Here is a 19,418-nt window from a genome sequence, read left to right as displayed (position 1 = left end):
CATCTCGGACTGCAACTTCCGGCTGTTAGTCTCACCGTTATTTTCACAGTAAATTCTAGGCCATTGTGTAATCTGCAAAACAAAAGATGTTAATAACATATTAAGTAGGGTTTTTTTTTAGGGAAATATGTGTTCCACTTATCCTTTCTGATCCCTGTCTTACATCACAAGGTCAGACTAATCCCAATTCCACAACTGCAATTTTGTTAGTATTAACCAAAGAGTCAGTTTGGTTTAGCTCATTGTGCCCTTGCCTCGAAGTCAGACATTGCGTGTTCAAGCACCAAGGTGGAAATAGACACTGCACTGAAGTTTTAACCAGATAAAGTACAGAGGGATTGATGCATCCATTGGAGGTGATGTCTTTTAGATGACATCACCTCCAATGTCATCTGAGCCTCCATTAAATGGAGGCTCAGATGGATAGACAGTTCTTTTGGCGTTATTCAAGGAAGACAGAGTCTTCAATCAACAAAAAAAATGGTCATTTATTTGATACTTATGGGACCTTGTGTGAAAATAACTGCTGAGTTTGCCTGCATAACAGTGACTGTACTTCAAAAGTAATTTATTGGCTGTGAAGTGCATTGGTACACCATGAGGAGTTACATATGTTATTTTTCTTATTTAACAAAAGCAAACTAAAACTTGAAATATTCTTCTTTAACATTAAAATAATTATCAATGATTCTGATCCATTTTATTCATCCAGTATTACATATAAATTAATCTTCACCTCAAATCCAGTCCAGAGATAGAAAACAATTTATTCTGCAACAGTGTTCATTCTGTGGTATGTGATGCAGCGCTTCTGCCCTCCAGGGGAATCAATGCGTATCTTCAATGAAATAGTTCCATTAAGGGAAGCCTCCATGTAACCAGCCAAATCAGTCCATTACACTATATCAGACAGGCATTAAATTACTTCTGTTTGCAAAATCAGCAAAATACGTTCAGCATTGGTCAATCACCATAACAATGAAGATGCCAGATGTTTCGTGGCATACATGGTGGAAATTCTTACAGCTCAATTGGTTTTATGTTTTCACTTGACATATTATCAAAAACGTTGCTTAATTGCATTTCCTCCTACAACTGTCCAGATCTAAACTTTAGCCCTTGGCTTTCTGTGCTTTTCGTTTAATTGAATGACATGTATAGTAATTGTGTGACTCAATTAATTAGGTAAGTCTGAAGCCTTGGGGCCTGTTTCATTAATTAGAATGAAAAAGTAGATGAAAATGCAAAGTGGCATAACATCAACACGCTATTTGTCCACGTTTTGCTTTGAGGAATCTGAGCAAAAAAAGGTTTAAAAAGATTCACGAAGCCTGCAAAGAAAAGTCCAAATTTTGCATGTTGGGGTGGGTATACACTAGTGGAGCAGGAGGAAAAGGATAGGGCAGCCTGAGGGCACAGTGGGCAAAGCTCCCACACAGCTCACAACTGATGAGTTATTTTCTGCACAATGAGAGAATGACGGACTGCAAAATATATTACAAGTGAATTCATGTTATTCAGCTATTTGCACGTGCGGTTTAATGTGATTACCTACTGCATTTTTCCTCATGTTGTGAGCTTCTGTGTCACTTACGTGTGCATCGTACTAAGCACACCCATAGTTGAAGAAATAGCACAAGTGGGTAGATGCATAGCCAAGTGGTGACCAGGATGGACCTGCGTCAGTGTCAGGGATCTCCTTTGCTGGAGTCACTGTGAAGTCACTGCTTTCAGTGGCAGATACGGTCACCTTTTACAGGGTTATAACAGCACAGGACTGCTTCTGACAACTGGCTGCTCTTGTACCATTTCATGTGTGCCACAATTGCGGGGAAGGGGGGGCATCTCCAGATTGTGGGTCACAATGTTATCAATTCAAGTCCCATGCCAGGACATGAGTGCATAATTTAGGTCGGCACTCCAGTGCAATGCTGAGGTGCCACCTTTGGATGAGACATAGGCCAATATGTTCATGGACATTAAAGATCCCATGGCACCATTCAAAGAAGGGTAGGTGTCCTGGCCAACAGTCCTCCTCCAACCAGTGCCACTAAAAACACAAAGTAACTGGTCATTCAGGTCATTACTCTTTGTGGGACATTGCTGATGCAGAATTGGCTGCCACATTTGCCTACATAGCTGTCACAAAATTAAGTGTGTGAAGCACTTGAGATGATTCAACACAAGATTTTGACCCAGAAATTGCTTTTAAAATAATGGTGAGCCTAACAGCACTCACTGTTATTAAAGGCGAAATCGAAGAGCAAGTTCAGGTGACCACACACGTGCAGTTAAACATAGAATCCCGGAGCTTGCTCTTCCTGGTTCGCCAGCGATGTGACAGCTTCACCTTAAAGCGATATTGCTGGCTGCAATCAATGGAATCAACAGATCAGCGCCAACTTGCTCTCCTGCCCAGCTGGAAACAATCTAATCTCGCCACAAAACAGGTACGCTTAGTTTTTTCTTGGGTGTAAACTAAATTTTAACAGTGTGGTAAGTCTTAATGACTGCTAAACAACCTCTCCAGCACTCAAAATTAAATTTTAAAAACGTGGAGTCTCATTACTCCTGAATTTAATAGTCTTCGGACATTTTTTAAAAATTAAAAATTTTTAATTTTTTTTCTATTTTTCCTTGATCTCTTTTACCTCAGTCTTTTAATCTTATCCTCTCTTTATTTGGCTTTCTCTATGTCATTTTATAATACCTTATCAGACACATTCAGGTTTTTAGTCAGCACTGTTTGTGAATGAACTGCACTTCCTAGTTCTCACAGCGGACTGGTTGAAGGGCCTTAGAGATCCTTTCACCACTCACACAGCCCTGGAAAGAACGCTGATGCTTTTTGAACTCGCAGTTCAAGGAAGTTGCCGCCAAAAAAAGCTCGGTAACTTAGTGGGTGAATTTAAATCTAATGAACGGCGAGCACTGCTGGCTTGCCACTCGGAACAATTTACAGCCCAATATATTAATGTAAGTCAAAAGCGAAATACCGCGAATGCTGGAAATCTGAAATAAAAACAGAAAATGCTGGAGAAGCTCAGCAAGTCAGGCAGCGTCTGTGGAGAAAGAAACAGAGTTAACGTTTCAGGTGGATGACTTTTCATCATCATTTGGGGACAGGAAACCTGGAGGTAAGCATTCCCTGCAGGTCCTACTGAATTTAACGGTAGGACCTGTTTTAACATTTTTCAAAAGGTTTCCCCGCCCAATAGCCAGTTGATTGACAATGTGGCTGCCTGTCAGGTGGGAAAGCAGCTGGGGAGCAGAGGGCTGGAAGGTGGGTAAATGTTTATATTTAAGTTTGTACAGTTGGGGGTTGGGGTCGGACATTGGGGAGTCTGGGACACCAGGGGGGGAGGAGGGAACTCGGACACCGTGGCGGGATCTTAGACATCGGGCGGGGGGATTTTGGACATTCTGTGGGGGGCCTCGGACATAGTGGGGGGTCTCGGACATCGCGGGGGTGTGGAGTCAGCCGATCGCAGGGGCTGATTGCGGCAGGTAAGCTTGTTGGACCTGGAGGAAACACTCCTGCTCCTCCTGGCCCACAAGCAGCGCAATAAAGGCACTTACCTCATGATCCAGCCCTTCTCGCCTACTTTTCACTGGCGAGATTTACGAGCCCCGGGAAACCTGCGCTGGAGGCATTAAACTTAAAGGTCAGTAAAAACCAATTAAAAAGACCTAATTAACATCTCATAAGGACATAAATTGGTTCGAGAACTACGTGCCCTGCCTGCACTAATTAAGGACCCAACTGCGGCGAGTAGGTTACTCGCACACATCCAAATGCGCCTCTGTTAAACCCAGAAGTGGGCGCGTTGGAGCCGGGTTGCAGTCACACTCGAAAAATCAATTAGTTAAACTACCCACCCACCCCCAACCCACCTGTCTTTGGGGTTAAAATTCCCCACTTGTCACATCCCACCAATCAGAAAAAAATCCTTTTATCTCTGCTATCTGTCTCCTTTCTCCAAAAAAATCCTCAAGCAGTGCAATCTCCAATCCTAAGATTGAAAGCTACTGCAGAATAACTCAGTATTTCTTTGCACTTATGTGTCTGTATTCTCAAATGAATTTGGTGCAGGCTAGGCAGCAATCTCTCTCAGACATTTCAGGAAATGTGATATGGGACAGTGGAATGGGAGGAGAGGAGGTGTGGCTATGGAGAGGTTTAAGGAGGGGTGTAGTGACTGGATGGCTAAGAGCTGAAGTTGATTAATATTAAGGCCAGGGGGCTGTCAACTGCCCAATAGAAAGCCACGGTGCTGTTCTGAGTTGACTGAGCTTCATTGTAACAGCATTGAAGGCCAAAAAGAGAAGTCAGAGTGGGATGGGGAATTGTGTGCCAAGTGACAGGGAGCTCAGGGTCACACTTGTAGACAGACCGGAGGTGTTTGGCTAGGCAGTCAACTAGTCTCCCCACCATGGAGCAGGTCTCACTAAGCAGTGAACACAATATACTGGGTTGGAGGAAGTACATGCAAGTCACTCACCCAGAAGGAATATTTGTGGCACTTGACGGTTTCTGAGGAGGTGAATGGACATGTGTTGTATTGGCTATGTCTGCACAAGAAGGTGCTGAAGAAGGAGAACAAGAGATGGGGTGGTGGAGGAGTAGCACCAGGTATTAAGAAAGAATGATCCCTTTGGAAAGTGGGGCAGGGGGTGAAGCGGCAAGGACGATGCGTTTGGTAGGATCATGTTGTAGGTGTAGAATATAATCTATCAAATGTGGAGACTTGTGGGGACAAGAGGGACCCTATCAAGGTTGTTGGGGGAGAAATCAAAGGGTTAAGGACAAACCACAGAACTGGGGCAGACCTGGGTTAAGGGTCCTGTCTACTAGTAGAGAGATAAATGGACTTTTCAGAAGTTCTGGTGTGGAAGGCAACAACAGAGCAGATTCGATGGAGAAAAGGAATGGAATACTGTCAGGAAGTGGGTGGGAAGAACTATAATCCAGGTAGTTGTAGGAATCAGCTGGCTTAAAATAGATGTCAGTGGAGAGCAAATCTCCTGAGAACAAAGTCCAGAAATGAAAGAGTCAGAGATAATAAAGAATTTGCATTTGAAAAAAAACAAACAAACTACCATTTATAAAGCACCTTTCACAACCTCGGATGTCCGAAGTGATTCACAGCCAATGAGGTCTGAATTGGAGACACTGTTGGAATGTAGCAGTCAATTTGCACACAGCAAGGTCCCACAAACGGCAATGAAACAAATGATCAGATAATCTGTTTGACGTTAGCTGAGGGATAAATGTTGGCCAGAACACAAGAACTCCTCTGCTGTTTTTCAAATAATGCCATGGCATCTGTTACGTCCACCTAAGGGGGCAGATGGGGGCCTCAGTTTAATGTCTCAACTGAAAGATGCCACCTCTGACAGTACAGCATTCCCTCTACTACACTGCAGTGTCAGCCTAGATTTGAACCGCGAACTTCTGACTCAGGTGAGTGCAACCACTGATCCAAAGCTGACTCTTGCAAGTTGGACCATCAGGGAAACGGAGGGATGAAAATTTATAGCATAGTTAATGAAATCCTCTCCATCAGGGTGAGAGCAGGAAGCAGCACCAATTATAGACGAGGGGACCTTAGTAGCACTGGAACAAAGTGTTCAATATATCCTATAAAAAGACTGGCAGAACTGAGGCCCATGTGGGTTCCCATAGCAACATATTTTATCTAGAGCACTTGATTGGAATTAAAGAAAAAGTTGCTCAAGGTGAGAACAAGTTTAGCCGGGGTGGGGGGGGAGGGGGGTGGAGGAGTGCAATGGTGGATGGGGACTGGTTGGGCCACTGTTAATTCTATATCTCAATATTTCAGCACCGAACCATCTACATATGTAATTCACCAATTTAAAATGTTATTAAATTTAACCTTTTAAAAAATATACTCTTGCTCGGCATCTATCTCTTGCAACGAGACAGTTTCACGGGTTTTAGTTTCCCTCATAGGTGACCTTGATCCTATATCCACCCAGTGTCCACACAGCTACATATCTAAGGGCCAAGGAAAGCCATCAACAATGTGAAACCTGACTGATTTACCCTTCCATGATCTACAACGTTGAGGCCAATTGGAATATCTGAACTGTAGCTGAACTGGAAATCAGCTCACTCAGCATGGACCTTGTAGGGAACCTTGAACCTTAATGGTCTGTACATCTCAGGTCCTCACTGGCAGTAGTTGCTGAGCCTTTGGGGCAGTTTATTAATCCATTTTGTTTGCAATACCATTAAAAGGGAAATAACAGAATGTTGCCCATTAACAGGTCTAACATTGGATACAGATTTTGTAGCACAAGTATGAAAGCCATTTAGGAGACAAGTAATTTAGGTCACTTATTTCACTGCATTCCTCCCTGCATGCAAGTGTATCTTGACAAGATGAGCTGTATAGTGTCCATTTGCACCCTGTTTTCCAGTTGTTCCTTCCAGGTGACATTGGGCTGCAGTTGCTCCATAACCTCATAAGTTATAGATCTCACTGCGAAGCAGTAATGGTAATGTACTGACATTATGCTGTATGCAATATTTCTTCGAAGAGTCAGGGTGAACTAATCGCTGCATACGCATTTTATCATGATTCGTAAACTGAGTTTGAGTCAATCAGATAGTTAAAGAATATCTAGCTATCAATACAACTACACTGTGATTCTGTGCTTTGAAATTCTGACAGATGAGATACAAGTCCTGAGGACATTGGTTATTTAGTGGAACCAAAAGAGTCAATTACCCAAGAGATTAACTGAAGAGGTAAATATGACAAACCACATTTCTTAACATATCATAAATAACCAAAATTCTAAAGTTTCAAGTGAAACTAAAGAAAGAAAAAAATGAGAAAGAATTAACATGAATAATAGAACAATATCAGGGAAAGCTGGAGGAGGCAATATCAGGAAATTACTTTCTTTTGAATATAAAGTAATTTATTGTAAGTATGTTTATTATGATTAAGGTAAGTTATGAACCCAGGAGAACTAGAAAGTTATTAATTCTTTCATGAGAATTTTCAAATACAGTCTTTATGGCATTCTTTTCTGTTTAAGGTTCACTGATGAGACCATACAACTCTATTTCCCTATGGCAGATAGGAAGGATGTGAAACACATACTAAAAAGACATCGACAGCTTACATATTTTATACCACAAATCTACATAATTGCAAGTTTTGCAAATTGTGTGTTACACATTAAATCTGTGGGTTGCACATTTGCCTGTATCGGAAGTATTGCACTTTTCTTATTGGCTCAAATAAGCAAGTTAATCGTATTGGTGCCCTCAAGGTGTCAACCGTGCTTCAGTTAGTAGCACTCTTACTTCTGAGTCAGAAGGTCATGGGTTCAAGTCTCACGCCAGAGACTAGGGCACAAGATCTATGTTGACACTTCAGTCCAGTACTGAGGGAGTGCTGCATTGTCAGAGGTATTATCTTTTGAATGAGGTATTAAACTGAGGCCCCCTCTGCCCTCTCAGGTGGACGTAAAAGAACCCATGCCACTATTTTGAAGAGCAGGGGAGTTCTTCCAGGTGTTCTGGCCAACATTTATCCTTCAGCCAACATCACTAAAGCAGATGATCTGGTCATTATCTCATTGCAGTTTGTGGAAGCTTGCTGTGCGCAAATTGGCTGCTGCGTTTCCTACATTACAACAGTGACTACACTTCAAAAGTACTTCATGGCTGTAAAGCACTTTGGCATGTTCTGAAGTTGTGAAAGGTGCTATATAAACACAGGTTTTACTTTCTTTTCTCAAATATAAATCAACAACATAAACAGCAACAACAACAGTTTGCATTTGTATAGCGTCGTTAACATAGCAAAATGCCCCAAGGCACTTCACAGAGGTGTAAGGAAAAAACAGATGCCAAAGGAAGCGAGACCAGGAGGGATAACCAAAAGCTTGGTCCAAGAGGTGGGTTTTAAGGAGGATATTAAAGGAAGAAAAGGAGGCGGAGAGGTAGAGGGAAGGAATTTCAGAAAGTGGGTCCTTGACAGCTGAATGATGAGGTGAAGGGAGGGGGTGCACAGGAGGCCAGAATCAGAGGAATGGAGAGTCGGGAGAAAAGGTTGTAGGTCTGGAGGATGTTACAAATGTAGCAAGGGTTGAGACCATGAGGTGAATTAAACACAAGAATGAGAATTTTAAATTTGAGGTATAGGGGACCAGTAACCAATGTAGGTCAGCAAGGACAGATGTGATGGGTGAGGGATAGGATACAGGCAGCAGAGTTTTGGATGATTTGAAGTTTATGAAGGGGAGAGGATGGGAGGCCAGCCAGGAGACCACTGGAGTAGTCGAGTTCAGATGTGACAAAAGCAAAAGGGTTGGAGGCAAACAATGCTATAGAGGTGGAAATATGTGGTCTTTGTGATGAGGAGGATATGGGGTTAGAAGCAGGTTGGGGTCTAACAGGATGCTAAGGTTTATAGTAGTCTGAGACAGTAGCCAGAGAGGGAGATGCAGTTGGTGACGAATGAATGGTGTTTGTGGTGCGGGTGAAAAATGACGGCTTTGATAGAATATAAAAACAAGGAGGTATTGCTGCAGTTATATAAGGTATTGGTGAGACCGCACCTGGAATACTGCATACAGTTTTGGTGTCCATACTTAAGAAAAGACATACTTGCTCTCGAGGCAGTACAAAGAAGGTTCACTCGGTTAATCCCGGGGATGAGGGGGCGGACATATGAGGAGAGGTTGAGTAGATTGGGACTCTACTCATTGGAGTTCAGAAGAATGAGAGGCGATCTTATTGAAACATATAAGATTGTGAAGGGTCTTGATCGGGTGGATGCAGTAAGGATGTTCCCAAAGATGGGTGAAACTAGAACTAGGGGGCATAATCTTAGAATAAGGGGCCACTCTTTCAAAACTGAGATGAGGAGAAACTTCTTCAATCAGAGGGTGGTGGGTCTGTGGAATTTGCTGCCCCAGGAAGCTGTGGAAGCTACATCATTAGATAAATTTAAAACAGAAATAGACAGTTTCCTAGAAGTAAAGGGAATTAGGGGTTATGGGGAGCGGGCAGGAAATTGGACATGAAGCTGAGTTCGGATCGGTCAATGCCCTGTGGGTGGCGGAGAGGGCCCAGGGGCTATGTGGCCGGGTCCTGCTCCGACTTCTTGTGTTCTTTAGATTTGTGGTTGGGATCAGATCAGCCATGATCTTATTGAATGGCGGAGCAGGCTCGAGGGGCCGACTGGCCTACTCCTGCTCCAATTTCTTATGTTCTTATGTCTCGATGTTTAGCTGGAGGAAGTCATGGCTCATCCAGAATTGGATGTTGAACAAGCCGTCTGACAATGTAGAGGCAGTGGAGGGGTCGAGAGAAGTGGTGGACAGGTAGAGCTGGGTGTCATCAGTGAAGATCAGCACAGATCCCACAGAAAAGCAACCATGTGAAAGACTGCAACTTCAACCAATCGTGTTGCTATATTTATTTTGTTAAAAGTAGTTTCAGCAAACATTTTTATTTCTGACCCAGCTGAATATATAGCCATAAAAATAAATAACCCATGCAAAATGTTATCATTCTGAAAGAAAACTATGATTATTATTTTCCCTGCGCAGGACTGCCCTGATTGGGGCTTTAGGTCTGCTGCGTTTCCCAGGTCCACGATTGAAGAGGCTCAACTAAATAGCTGACTCCGAGAATGTCCCAGTGTCACTCTGATCGACTACAGCTCCCAGGATATATCTAAGGCTGCCTCTTTTTCCTCAGTCTAATGCAGTACTGCCAGGTGGGCTGAGGCTTCCAAGCACGAAGTTTTGGGCTGTTCTGTGAATGACCAGCCTTGTGTCAATCCTTAAAAAAGGCACTTTCTAATTTTTCAATTGGACAAACAGAACTTCTTTTCTCTCACATGCAGCCTTCTGATTAGAAATCAGATCCAACGAAAAATACTCTCAAAACAGTACCATCACTGTTTGTTACATCCCCAATGCTATTAAACAAGGTCCTCCTTTCTCAAGGCCCAACAACTTTAATTTTAAAATTCTTTATCCATCACTCCATCACTGTACTCCATTCCCTGGTCCCCTCCTTTACTGCATTCACCAACTCCTTCCTGTGCTCTGCTCCCCAGCTTGAACTAGGACCATACCAAACATCACCACTCTGCTTCAGACCCCAAACTACCTGCAATCAATGCCATGACAGATCAGCTGATTGTGTTTAAATGGAGAACCCATGATATTCAGTGTGAACAAGAAATACAAGACTTGTCCACATTGACTTTGATAGAAAGCATCCAGTTGTTCTGAGGCTCAAATGTATTTTGAGGACATTTGATTATAAGTTGAAACAGGTTGTTACCATACTGCTAATGAGTTGTCTCACTGGGGTGAAGTTTCAGGGTGAGGTTTTAACTGCCAGGGTTGTTGATGAGTTTCTGTTCGATGCAAGAAAATCTCTAATGATTAGTCAACCTTTAGTGTGATGTAATCAGATCAAACAATGGATTACTTTTGAAGTGCAGTCTCTGTTGTTATGTAGCTAGCAATTGGTGCAGAGTAAGGTCCCACAAACAGCAGATAAATGAATGACCTGATAATTTGTTTTTTTTTTGGTATTGGTTGAGGGATGAATGTTGGCCAGGACACTAGGAGAACTCTCTTGTTCTCTGAATAGTGCCTTTGGGTCTTTTACAACCACCTGAAAAGGCAGATAGGGCCATAGATTTCTTTTTATTTGTTGGCAGGATGTTGACAAAACTGGCAAGGCTGCAGTTATTGCCAATCCTAGTTGCCCGAGAAGATGGCAGTTAGGCCTTCTCCTTTAACATTTCATCCAAAATACAGCACCTCCAACTTATAACTTCTTGATAAGACCACATTTGGAATACTATGAACACTTTTGGCTCGTTGTTTTTTAATGGTCATTGGTGCATTATTAATGGTTCAGAGAAAAGCATCAAGCATGATTCTGTGGATTAGAAATCAAGGGGTGGAAAATTCTCAGAGGTTCTATCAGTGTCCTGTTGTAACTTTGGGGGAATTGCAAGACGAATCTCATGGAAAATGGCAGAGAGCTGGCTGTACTTCCTCAGTACTGCACTGAAGTGTTAGCCTAGATTATTTGCTATTTGGATCAGAATACCTGGCCTACAGACTGACCGACAATACATTATTCCTGTTACAAACCTTTGGATTGTGGCAAACATTCTTTAAATAATGGAGTATGCAAAATCCTGCTAATGTAGTCCAATCATATACTTCTGCAATCCACAATAAAATATTGACTGAAATGGAAAATGATCTCCTGTAATGAGAATATATCGTGAGGCAGACCAATGGGCCTATTATTATTTTGTACTTTTCTGACAAGCTGCTTTTTGCTAAGGTTGCTCCATTTTGTTTACCACATTCTAACATAGCTTTTCAACCAAAAACATGCCAGGGCATCTGAAGAAAAAGCTGGGAATCAACAGGGGCAAATTGATCTTTATTAATATTGCACATGGTGCAAAACAAGCAGAAAATATAAACTGGCATTTTGTTCCTTGTTTCACTGAAAGATCGAAATCTTTCTTTTTAAATACCATACCATCTGCTTATTCTCTTAGCTGTAAGCACTTTGCAATTCCCTTGTTTCAGTACATTAGTTGGAAACTTATGAAATGCCCATTAGGCTACAATAATGATGCAAAAGGACAAGCTGTTACATTTTTTTCAGTTGGTCGAGATGAGAGCCTTAAGAATAATCAACATTCTAAATGTAGCGGATGTTAACGTGCTGCATGAGTGAATTTCGGTTGCCCTTTGTTACCTTGTTGGCCTGAAAGTGGAAGACAACACAACTTGGACATCAGAGTGCAACAGCTCCACCAGAAATGTACCATATTCTCCTGCTGAGTAAGCTGATAGAGTATTAGGAAAGAGGATTAGGAAACAAGATTGAACCACCATATGCTCGTTTTGTAAAGGATTCTTAACTGCACTCTAGAGTCAAAATGAGATGGGGAAGGGCTTGTCGTCATTGACATGAACAGCAGCCAATCAGGAAAACCCGAGGCACTTTTACTAAAATTGGCCAGAAAAGCCCATTCTAATAATTCAAGCTTTGGTCAGTTCCTCCCTTTTGAACCTCAAGCTCACAACATAGGAGTAGGCCCCTCTGTATTGTACCGTAAATCCCTGGAAAACACTTTCCAGAGACTAACGGTACAATACAGGTAGCTCTATGAATGAGGATAAGCAATTTTTATGCAGAACTGGTAATTATTTATAGCTTTCTTATGTTGTGAATGTTGACCTGAAAATCTGAAGCCATTCTGGCTTGTTCCTGCTGTGACTCCAGTGGAAATACCCCAGAACAGCCAGAAACTAGGCCAGGCCCTGGATACGACAGGTCCTAACCTTCAGTCGGGGATTCCACGATGGCCTGTTGACAGAATGGATCCTTCCCCCACCCCGAGGATGGCCGTCGTCACAGGAAGAGGCTGGGGGTTGGGACTCCACAAGTTGGAAGTTCCTGTGACCTTGTATCCATCAGTGGGACCCATCATGCGGTCAATGGATGTATGCCTGGTGACACTAAGTGTAGCTGGGGGAGAAGTGGGGCCCATCTGGCGGTCCAGCCTGGGATCGAGGTTTGGACCCCTAAAGAGAATCCAATCCTTTTAAAACTGCTTTTCAATATGATCATCTTGTCAAGGGCAGCCACTATAATGTTGTTTCCAAGGGAAGGAGAGGGGGCGAGGAGCGGTGGACAGTATGAGCAGCACAAAACAATCTTTTTCTTCAGAAGCCTTTTTTTGTGGATTTCAGTACATAAAATAACCCACTTTAGATAAGTTGATATATTATTTAAATAAATATTCAATGTGTGCATGATTATGGAATTGCAAAAAGTCGACATTGTACTAGATTATGAATAGCAGTATTTTATATAATCTCTAACACAAGCTATTGTTGAGAGAATATTGGGAAATCAAGCATTCACAAATAGAGCTCAAAATATAATTAATAAATGTAAAAATGGCTTATGGAGTATTTGTGTGTATGGGACACTATTTTCAAATAGTCCTGCAAACTTTTCAAATTTGATCAATTACATTGTTTGTATAGTGGATGCATTGGTTGTGATCTTCCAAAATTCCTTAGATTCTAGAGCAGTCCCAATGGATTGGAAGGTAACAAATGTAACCCCACTATTCAAGAAAGGAGAGAGAGAGAAAACAGGAAACTACAGGCCAGTTAGCCTGACATCGGTCGTCGGAAAAATGCTGGAATGCATTATTAAGGAAGTGGTAACAGGGCATTTAGAAAATCATAACATGATTAGTCAGCATGGTTTTATGAAAGGGAAATTGTGTTTAACAAATCTATTAAGAGTTTTTTCAGGATGTAAATAGCAGGGTGGATAAAGGGGAACCAATGGATGTAGTATATTTGGATTTACAAAAGGCATTCGATAAGGTGCCACATAAAAGGTTGTTACACAAGATAAGGGCTCATGGCATTGGGGATAGAGGATTGGTTAACGGACAAGAAACAGAGATAGGAATGAATGGGGCATTTTCAGGTTGGCTGGCTATAACTGGTGGGGTGCCGGAAGGATCAGAGCTTGGGCCTCAGCTATTTACATTCTGTATTAATGACTTAGATGAAGGGACCAAGTGCAACGTATCCAAGTTTACTGACGATACAAAGCTAGGTGGGAAAGTAAGCTGTGAGGAGGACACAAAGAGTCTGCAAAGGGATATCGACAGGTTAAGTGAGAGGACAAGTGGCAGATGGAGTATAATGTGGGGAAATGTGAGGTTATTCACTTTGGTAGGAAAAATAGAAAAACAGGATTTTTTTAAATGGTGAGAAACTATTAAATGTTGGTGTTCAGAGGGATTTAGGTGTCCTTGTACATGATACACAGAAAGTTAACATGCAGGCACAGCAAGCAATTAGGAAGGCAAATGTTATTTTGGCCTTTTTTGCAAGGGGGTTGGAGTACAAGGGTAAGGAAGTCTTGCTGCAATTGTACAGGGCTTTGGTGAAGCCACACCTGGAGTACTGTGTGCAGTTTTGATTCTAAGAGGGCTTGACAGGGTGGATGCTCAGAGGAAGTTTCCCCTGGCTGGAGAGTCTAGAACTAGGGGACATAGTCACAGGACAAGGGGTCGGACATTTAGGACTGAGATGAGGAAGAATTTCTTCAATCAGAGGGTAGTGAATATTTAGAATTCTCTACCCCAGAGGACTGTGGATGCTCAATCCTTAAGTATATTCAAGACTGAGATCAATAGATATTTGGACTCTTGGGAAATCTAGGGATATGGGGGAAAGTGGAGTCGAGGTTGAAGATCAGCCATGATCTAATTGAATGGCGGAGCAGGCTCGAGGGGCCATATGGCCTACTCGTGCTGCTATTTCTTATATTGATTTTAATTTACACTCTAAAAACTGCCATCCCACGATACGGTTTTAATCTGACAAAAGAACCCTATCGTGGGACGATTGATGGTCCACAAAAAGCTGCGTAGAGTATGCCAATTTATTTCCTCTTTTCTGCCTTTATAAACTAAGTGCTGCAAAAAGCAAGGTGAAATGCAACCAGGTTTCAATATTCTGGTGAAAAAGTATTGGGAATTAAGCATAGGATTGCAAAAAAAATGTGCATTTTCAGATTTATTTGTAAACTATAAAATGGCTGCGGATGGTTTTATCCCCCCATTAAATAACATTCTAGTTTCACTAATTATATCATTTGCCCTTTCAAATCCCTATTCAAGTCTAACTAATTTGCTTAAGTCAAGCAATTTAAAATGAGATCTCCAAGAATATTTTGTCTCATGGGAATCATCAAAATCAAAATAATTCCTGTCTAGCCATATGCCGACCTACTTTGCCACAAAACAAGTTCTTCAGCCAACGCAGTAGGGAAGCTTGAAGAAGAGTATGCTAACGCAGGAAGTCCTGATATCAGAATTCCAATTAATAAGTTCTGATCATGGACAATAACTGTGTAGAAATCTGCCAGCCTGATGCTTATTTAAGGGAAAAGAGGAGGTTTGAATAAAGAAACTTCTAAGTTAGCAAAAGGAAACTATATGCTAGGCACTATCAATGATAGGTGCTTACTCTAGATTAATTCCAAGTAGTTGGTATTTTTAAGATTAATTTACATGTCAAATGTTTGCCATTTAAAAGGCTCCTCTGCTACATCAAGAACATTTGAAGAACAGCTGCTCCCTATCAGCAGTGTCACTGAGTATGGTTTGTTCTCTGACCAATACTGAACTTTCCTTTTATTTCACAACTTTGTTCAAGTTTTTGCCAATCATCCTGACATCTGTGATAAAAATAAAACAAGCTGCAGGGAGATGCCCTCAGCCGACACCACCTTAGCACATTCAATTCCCATTCTTACAGGCATAAAAACGAGCAGGCCTGTAAATGTGAATAATTAAATATTATCTAATGGATATAGAAATAACTGAAATAACTGACTGGGATATATCAAGAGGTTAGTATTTATCAATCATAATACCTATCCTCAAGAGTTTCTTTCTTAACTTGTATTCTAACTCAACAGACAGGTCATATTCTCTCTATTAGCCAGCTTTTTTTTTAGGACCATACGAACAGCTGGACGGAAAAAGACCAAGGTCCATCTAGTTCACCTTCTATCATCCTGATGATCACATGACACAACGATAATGGATTTGTTGACTAATCACAGCAATCAATCTCTATAAGTTAGACCCAGAAATGACACGAGGAAACCTTTAGGTCCAAAGTCACTTCTTTCCTCCCAAGCGTGCTACACTTACCACATGTCATGTCTCAAATTACTCATATACTGCACCCTAAAATATTTTCTGAAATAAATCTATCTAATTTACATTTGAATGAATGAATATCAACTGCTTCCACCATCTCCCTAGGGATTCTGTTCCATAGATTGACCGCTCACTCACTGAAATATTGTTTCCGCAGATTAGTTTTGAATTTACCCCCTTTTAAGTGTTTTTCTCTAAGAATCATTAGACGTCTGCATCTGCTGTCTGCAATTTTCAAACAGAACTGATGTTCTTTTCTGTTCCTTATCCTTCATATTGACTTTCATAATGTTCCAAAAGAGCAAATATTACATTTTTAAAAACCCTCCAAAATTGAAGTTTAATTTAGCACATATTAGCATCACAATGAATATGGATGTTGTCCATTATGAAAAAAGTCTATAAAATCTGGTCATACTGGGCTTTTAAGAAATGTATGACTTTAACATCATGTAAAAGCTCTACACCAATGCGAGTATAACAAGCATTACGTGCAGTGGGACCCAGTCACAAATGGCATTTACTATCTCCAAAATGGTGGCCAAACTGGCCATAAAATTGAACTGTTACCTGTCTTTGAGTGGACCATCTGGGAATTTCTAAAAGGCAAACGAGACACCAAAAGTGTTTTTAATGTATAGTTCATTTTTCCAAATACTTTTGTGTGCATCTTTGGAGGTGATTAATATTTAATTAATTTTCATCAGAAGATAAAATCAGAACTCAACCCATAATCCCACCTGTCAAGCTCACTGTTTAGTTTTGGTCTTGGAAAAAGACAGCAACCTGAATCATCCGTGGTTCCAGGAGTCACTGCAGCATCAGCATTGCTGGGCTCAGCAACAGGGATCGAGGGGCACTATCCTGATTACAGTGAAAGGGGCAGAAGCACAGAGCAGACATAACAGTATGGATGCTATATTGGCCTGGGAGGGAATGCAGCATAGATTTACTAGAATGATATCTGGACTCCAAGGGTTAAACCAAGAGGCGAGATTACATAAACTAGGGTTGTATTCCATGGAATTTAGAAGATTAAGGGGTGATTTGATTGAAGTTTTTAAGATATTAAGGGGAACTTATAGGGTAGATAGACAGAAACTATTTCCACTGGTTGGGGAGTCTAGGACTAGGAGACATAGCCTAAAAATTAGAGCCAGGACTTTCAGGAGTGAAGTTAGGAAACACTTCTATATGCAAAGGGTGGTAGAAGTTTGGAATTCTCTTCCGCAAACGGCAGTTGATGCGAGCTCAATTGTTAATTTTAAATCTGAGATTGATAGATTTTTGTTAACTAAAGGTATTAAGGGATATGGGGCTAAGACGGGTATATGGAATTAGGTCACAGATCAGTCATGATCTCATTGAATGGCGGAACAGGCTTGTGGGGCTAAATGGCCTACACCTGTTCCTATCTTCCTATGTTGTGAAACTAGCCTGTCCTAATGGAACAAGTGCCAAACTGCCTGCAAGGGAGACATATGCTGTCCAGTTGAATTGTTGCACTTTGTTTGATAGCATTCAAGTTAGTTAGCAGTCAAATGGGTAACTTGTTTCTGGGCTCAATGGAAAAGTTTATCAAGAGCTAGTCAGTGTTCAAGATAGTCCACTAGGCAATTAAAAGGGGAGTTAGTATTACCTACAACATCAGTGGAAGAGGTTGGTGCTTGAAAAACTTGTGCTAGGAAGTGGTTGAAGATTGTTTAAAAAAAGCTTCAAGACAGGTGCAGAACACGGAAGCTGCTTTACCAATTAAGTGGGAGTTATTGGTGAGTGAGCAGTGCAAGAAAGGATTGTTGAATCATGAGAAAGATAATATTTGTGTCACCACTGCTGATCAGGAATATGCTTCCACCAGCACCGTTCCATAGATGTGGAACCTTGACAAAAGCAGTCTGAAAATAATGTACTTCTTGGATCATTACACTGTAGAGGACAACGGCTGTATTGTGCCAGACACTCATGGAAGAGTTTAAAGGCTTTGTAATTGTGACAGTGCCAATTACAGTGGGCAGAGTTTCAATCTTGTTGATATGCCAGATGGACTGTAGTGAGGAGGTTGCGACCTCGCCCATCTGTTCTCCATATCAGCTCCATCCACATATGAGGAAAGCATCTGTTCTGATGGTGAGAGATGATGGAGCAGTACAGCACCAAAATATTATTTTGATTCATCTGCCATTGGTTACCACCTAAAGGAGATGGATTCTCACTGGCTGCTATGATAGAAGGTATTTTGCTTCCAGGGCTCATTGGCTGTAGCAGAACCCAATGACCTACTAGTTATGTAGGCTTGGGTACCTGCAGACCAGTTGCCTGGCAGGACTTCCCAATTTTGGCATATAGCCCATTCTTCAGCTATCCTCAATCATAATACGGAGGACCAAAAAGAATAAAAATAAAATCTCAGTTTGCAAATATTTCATTAGTTTTCTCTAACATTCACTCTGTTGAGATGTAACTGAGACAATAATCCAGGACAAAATTATTTGGCACATGGAAAAATATGGGTTAATAAATGAAAGTCAGCACAGATTTGCTAACCGCAAATCGCTTTTGACTAATTTGATTGAGTTCTTTGATGAAGTAATGGAGAAGGTTGATGAGGGTATTGCGGTTGATGTGTCTTTGAACTTTTAAAAGGTGTTTGATAAAGTACCACATAATAAACTTGTAAAGGAGAATAGTAACAGACTTCAGGACATAGGCAGACTGGTGAAATAGGCTGACACATGGAATATGAAATTTAATGCAGAGAAGCGTGACGTGATTCATTTTGGTAGGAAGAATGAGGAGAGGCAATATGAAATTAAATGGTACAATTTTAAATGGGGTGCAGGAATAGAGATCTAGGGGCGTATGTACACAAGTCCTTGAAGGTGACAGGGCCAGTTGAGACGGCTGTTAAGAAGGCATGAAGAATCCTTGGTTTTATAAATAGAGGCACAGAGTACAAAAGCAAGGAAGTTATGTTAAACCTTTATAAAACACTGGCTAAGCCACAGCTGAAGTATTGTGGCCAATTCTGGGATCCACATTTTAGGAAGGATGTCAAGGCCCAAGAGGGTGGAGAGGAGATATACTAGAACGGTACCAAGAATGGAAGACTTCAGTTACATGGAGAGACTAGAGAAACTGGGGTTGTTCTCCTTAGAGCAGAGAAGGTTAAGGGGAGATTTGATAATGGTGTTCAAAATTATAAATGGTTTTGATAGAGTAAATAAGGAAACTTTTTTCCAGTGACAGAAGGGTCAATAATAAGAGGACACAGATTTAAGGTAATGGCAAAAGAACCAGAGGTGACATGAGGAAGAAAAATTTTGCACAGCAAGTTATGATCTGGAATGCACTGCCTGAAAGTGTGGTGGAAGCAGATTCAATAATAACTTTCAAAAGAGAATTGGATAAATACATGAAAGGGAAAAAGAGCAGGGGAGTGGGACTAATTGGCTAGCTCTTTCAAAAAGCCAGTATAGGCACGATGGGGCAAATGGCCTCCTTCTGTGCTGTATCATTCTATGAACTGGCTATATTAACATGCAATGACTTTATTCAATTCTAACTGACAAAGGGTATTGGGTTGAAACTCATGTACAGTAATTGAGAATTAAG

This window comes from Heptranchias perlo, chromosome 21, assembly GCF_035084215.1.
Source record: "Heptranchias perlo isolate sHepPer1 chromosome 21, sHepPer1.hap1, whole genome shotgun sequence".
Taxonomy (NCBI): Eukaryota; Metazoa; Chordata; class Chondrichthyes; order Hexanchiformes; family Hexanchidae; genus Heptranchias; species Heptranchias perlo.
Note: the sequence above shows the minus strand (reverse complement) of the source record.